The sequence below is a fragment of the Amyelois transitella genome, chromosome W (assembly GCF_032362555.1).
Source record: "Amyelois transitella isolate CPQ chromosome W, ilAmyTran1.1, whole genome shotgun sequence".
NCBI lineage: Eukaryota > Metazoa > Arthropoda > Insecta > Lepidoptera > Pyralidae > Amyelois > Amyelois transitella.
The window spans coordinates 4379293-4385261 of NC_083536.1; the positions used below are offsets into that span (position 1 = coordinate 4379293).

At 40.9% G+C, this 5969-nt stretch overlaps 1 pseudogene; it reads left to right on the forward strand.

Moving 5' to 3' along the window:
* The first annotated feature begins 302 nt into the window (after positions 1 to 302).
* Positions 303 to 5969, forward strand: LOC132904085 (uncharacterized; annotated as a pseudogene).

Below are 5969 nucleotides of genomic sequence, written 5' to 3' on the forward strand. Positions count from 1 at the left end.
TCTTTGAGAGGATCCTTGGGGACAGGGTCGAAGTCATCGCTGTTTTGGGTGAGGTCAGTTTTGTACCTTGGGGCGATGTTATTTTGGTATTAGCGAGGCCTGCCCGCTTTGTTATTGTTGTGGGCTGTGACGCAAAAGAGAAGGTCTTGTCTCTTGCAGCTTCCTGGACATCAGTATCCTCCCCTATACTGTGCCTTCCTGTCATTTTAGGAGATGTATTTTTCCCCATCCTTGTCTTGGCGGGAGTGCGGCTGGCTGCATACATAGTTGTAATAATATTTAGTAGTCAATGCAGTGTGTAAATGATTGTTGGAGGCTTCCCCGTGTTAGTTGGTTAGTGAATACAAACCAATGTCAATATTTATTGCAGCCCTGTATATGGGGGCTGTAATATGTGAGTGTATAATAATTACTAAAATATTAAAAGCTAGTAAGATTTCTAATAACGCTTAACTAATAGGTGTTTTTGTAATTTAACAATTCAAATGGGCTAACAATGCAGTCCTATATTTTTACTAATCTTCTAATTATTATGTCTGTGTACTACTTGTGATTTTACTACTATTTTTGCGGTATAGTAATTTGTATAATAATCAATATACCACCCAACAAAATGCAAAAAGTCAAAACTTAAAATTATCTTGTTAGGCTATGTCCAACCCGTAAAGGTCCCATGCAGTTCAACGCGCTCCGGTATCAAAACAAACGACGAGACAATGGCATTCCAACGGGCCGAGAACAATAGCCTCGTTCAATGCCGTGTGACGTCACAATGAAGGCGTGACCTACTTACCGGCGGACGACGGCCGCACTCGACCTATTATGTGTCTATTTAATATTTATTTCTAGCTTATTTAGCGGTTATATAATAAATAGATAGTTTCAAGTCAATATAGTACTACAAGCTACAAAATACAAAAATTTTTTCGTTAAGTTTATTATTTATATTTAAGTTTGTTAGGCTCTGTCTACCCCGCAAGGAAGGAACCCGCGCAAAGCAACAATAATACGGTTCAAGTGCACGACCTTGGCATTCCTTAGCGAGCCGAGAACAATAGGCTCGTTCGATGCCTTCTGTCGCTCACCCGTTACAAATTTGTAATTGCGGTCTAGGCCTATTTCGACTTTACACAATTTATCGATTTTCTTAAAAACTATAGACCTTCCTGTTTTAACAATTTGGTATAGTCAAGATATTAAACTGTTGTTTATATATTCGGTGTATTTTTATACCAGTCAATAAGTTCTCAGTGCAATTTCGAACGGTTTTTCCTTTATTCACTACTAGCTTTTGCCCGCGGCTTCGCCTGCGTTAATTTCGCTTCCATAAAAATATTGCTTAGATAAAGAGCCTTGCATTGACATCCATACATACTACTCTGTCAAGAAAGTAGCAGGAAAAGATCAATAATACACAAACTGTTTGTTATTCATCCAAATTTATTTTATCACCTTCAAAATATGCTCCTTTAGAAACGATACACTTACGCCAACGAATAATCCAATCATCAAAACATTTTTTAAACGCTGTTTCCGGAATTGAGGTCAGTTCTCGCCGCGAATTCTCTTTTATGTCTTCTACCGATTGAAAACGGGTGCCACGAAGTGGTAATTTGAGTTTAGGAAAAAGAAAAAAGTCGGCTGGAGCCATATCTGGTGAATATGGTGGTTGCTCGATGGTATTTGTTGAGTGTTTGGTTAAAAATTCGTTCACAATGATGGCCTTGTGCGAAGGTGCATTATCATGGTGCAAAATCCAAGAATTTTCTTTCCACAAATCTGGCCTTTTTCGTCGGATTTGCTCTCTTAAACGCCGCATAACACTCAAATAATATTCCTTATTTACCGTTTGACCTTCCGGCAAGAATTCCGAGTGCACAACACCGCGATAGTCAAAGAAAACAGTCAACATGACTTTGACTTTTGAACGACTTTGGCGTGGTTTTTTCGGTTTCGGTTCAGTTGGAAGGCGCCACTCCGAAGCTTGTTGACTAGTTTGCATGTCAAACTCGTAAACCCACGTCTCGTCACCAGTAACAATGCGTTTCATGAATGTTGGGTCGGAATTGACTCGTTCTAGCATGTCCTCAGCGACTCTCATGCGATTGAGTTTTTGAAAAAAATTCAGGTCTTTTGGGACTAGCCGAGCGGCAACATGTTTCATACCCAAATTATTAGTTAAAATGGTACGGATCGACTCGTGAGATACAGAAAGTTCGGTGGCTATCTCTCTCAAAGTTGAATGAGGATTTTCAGTCACTATTTCCTTCACTTTTGCGATGTTAACTTCAGTTGCAGACGTTGATGGCCTACCAGAGCGAGGCAAATCTTCCATCACATCTCGACCGCTTTTGAACGCTTTGTACCACTCATAAGCACGAGTTTTTGATAAAGTCGATTCACCGTAAGCCTTCTGTAACATTTTCAGTGACTCCGAACACGATATTCCATTGGCAATGCAAAATTTAAGACAAACTCTTTGTTCGATGTTTTTATCCATTATGAAATTAGCAATACACACTAGATATGATATAACTAAAAATAGCACTGTATTTAATGTAAACAACAGATGCAACTCAAACTCCGCGCCAAAATGGAAAACAGTTGTGCCAATCTAACAACAAAAAAAAAACAAAAATTTGAATTTGGAACCATAAATAAATAATCCATTCCCGATACTTTTCTGACTGAATTGTTGTATAATAAAACTGTAACTAAACATTGTCTGTACATTGAAGATATTTAAGAAAAAATATTGTAAGGGGTCTTTTTAGGGTCAATAGAAGCCAAAACAATTTTTTTTGAATTTTTGTCTGTCTGTCTGTCTGTCTGTCTGTCTGTCTGTCTGTCCGTCTGTCTGTCTGTATGTTTGTACGCGCATCACGCAAATTCTACCGAACGGATCTGAACGAAATTCGGCACAGATATAGTTAGTAACCTGGATTAGAATATAGGCTACTTTTTATCCTGAAATTCTATCCCAAGGGAATGAAATAGGGGGTGCAAGTTTGTATGGAACTTCGTCATTTTTGAATCGATATAAAAAGCTATAAATAATTAATTAAGTATCATATTTATTATGATTGAAAAAATAGCATTTTATTGATTAAAATAATTATGCTTTGTATATTTATTTAGTTCCCGTGGTTTAGATATTTATTTTTTGCCCACCCGATACGAGATGGCGCCTCATGAGAATTTAAGAAATAACACAATTGTAGCCGCTGGCAAAATTTTTAATTAATTATATAATTAAAACTTCTTTTATTCATTGATTTAGTTTCGCCAGCACTTACCGTTTCACCACATCTTTGAGAAGAATTTTTTTTTATGTAGGTAGTTTGACGCGCCCCGCATCGGCGACGGTTGCCATGCTCCTCAAGATTAGCAGGAATAACACACATGTAGTAACGCCAGTACTTACCATTTCACCATTGATTTAGTTCCCGTGGTTTAGATATTTATTTTTTGACCATCCGATACGAGATGGCGCCACGAGAATTTAAGAAATAACGCGATTGTAGCCGCTGGCAAAATTAGATAGTACCGATGCTTGCAGCATCGGTACTTATTCGGTAGAGTTCCTTAATTCACTTTCGGCATCTGGACTGCCCGCGCATACAATTGCTCTAAAAGTATATATAGACATTCCATTTTGTAATGGGACTGCCTTAAAGTGGTGTCGCTTCATAACATTATAATAGAAGCTTAATATTCTTACTGGTTGTGCAGCTGGTGAAATTGTTTTTATACCGCGCATTCCCCTCATTCCCAACAACTTTCCATTTCAAATTAAGCGTGTACAGTTTCCAATGGCTATATGTTTCGCGATGACAATTAACAAATCGCAAGGTCAAACACTTGGAGCAGCCGGAGTCGACCTCAGGACGATTTGCTTCTCACACGGACAGCTCTACGTCGCTTGCTCGCGGGTCACCAGCTGTGACAGTTAATTTGTGATGTCTCCAATGGGCAAGACAGCAAATGTTGTAAACAAAGAGATAGGTACTTTAACTTTCCATTATTATAATTTCCTTTTTTGTCTTTAGAATTTATTCGTTTTTTAACAGCTGCGCTTCCGAGCTTTGCTTTTGTAAGAAAAATAAATTATGTTCTATTCCGGGCATTATTCTTCCCGGGTACGTAAGTTTCATCAAAATCCATCCAGTAGAATTTGCGTGATTGAATAGCATCCTCAAACACGCACTCACGTAGGTACATCTATTTTTTTTTGCATAATATTAGTTTATGTCAATGCAAGGCTCTTTATCTAAGCAATCTTTTTATGGAAGCAAAATTAACGCAGGCGAAGCCGCGGGCAAAAGCTAGTATCTTATAATGGTGAGGTCCAATATAAACTTTGCTTCGAATCTATCTCGCGTAGTGTTTCCTGTGCTTCAACAGAAATTTTACGAGCTGATGAAGGTACTCAGCTTACACCAGCCGAGCGACAAGCGCTTGCTGGAGTCATCGCCAGGTACACTCACGTGTTTAAAGTAGAGGGAGGCCCCACACCACATGCAGAACATCGCATTGATACTGGTGAGCACCCACCAATAGCCGTACCGCCTTACCGTCTCAACCCCGCTACGAAGGAGTTGATGAAAAATGAAATAGAAAAGATGTTGCAAGACGACATCATCGAAGAGTGTGAATCAGCTTGGTGTTCACCGGCGCTAATGGTGCCGAAGTCCAATGGTGGTATTCGCTTCTGCGTCGATTACAGGCGTTTGAATGCAGTTACCAAACCTGACACATACCCAATGCCACGCATTGATGAATTGCTTCAGAGTACAAAACGAGACTGCTACATGAGCACGCTGGACCTGCGCTCATCGTACTGGCAGGTAAGTGTACGCAAGGCTGACAGGGACAAAACAGCTTTTGTCTGCCCCTTGGGAACCTACAGGTTTAAAAGGATGCCCTTTGACCTTCGTAATGCGCCAGCTACGTTCCAGCGTCTCATCGATCGTCTTCGTTCCTGCTCTGCTCTTAAAGACGTAACTGTTCTTGCATATTTAGATGAATTTGCTCGTCATTTCTCAAGGTTACCAACGCCATCTACAGGATCTTGATGCAGTTTTCAAGCGGCTCGCCGAATTCAACCTCCACGTTAACAGGGACAAGTGCTTTTTCGCTAGAGACAGCGTCATATCTAGGGCACGTAATAACGCAAGAAGGCGTATCCACAGACCCTGCTAAAGTGAGTGCCGTCCTTGAAATGAAAGAACCAAGTATGTTAAAACACTTGCGAACTTTCTTGCAAAAATGCTCATGGTTCAGGAACTTCATTCCGACCTTTTCTAAAGTCGCCGAACCTTTGACACGTCTAACTAGGAAAAGCCAAGCCTGGTCATGGGGCATAGAACAGATACAGGCATTTAATGAGCTTAAGCGTCTATTGACTACAGCTCCAATACTGGTTCAAGCCGATTTCAGTCGTCCTTTCATTCTGCGTACAGACGCAAGTAACTACGCTTTAGGTGCGGTTTTATTACAGGGTGATAACAATCAGGAAAGGCCGATCGAGTACGCTAGCCGTCTCCTTAACGCTGCAGAGCGGAATTACTCCACTACTGAACGAGAGGCACTCGCCGTAGTGTGAGAGCGATTTCGATCTTACCTAGACGGCCAACCAGTTATAATCGGCAGCGATCATCAACCTCTCCGCTGGCTGCTGTCTTTGAAATCGCCAGCCGGTTCATTAGTTCGTTGGGCCCTAAAGCTCCAATCCTTTGACATCAAATTCCAATATACTCCAGGTAAGGCGAATGTTGTGGCAGACACACTGAGTAGGCCGATATGTTCTGAGGAATTTCGCACTGACTGTGGTCTATGCTCTGTTATTTGTAATCTGCCTGCTAAATCACCCAGCCAGCTCCGCCAAGAACAGACTGCGGACCCTGAATTGGAAAAGGTTATTAAAGAGCTCGAGGGAACGGATGACGTCGCAGCGCAGCGATGGCTAG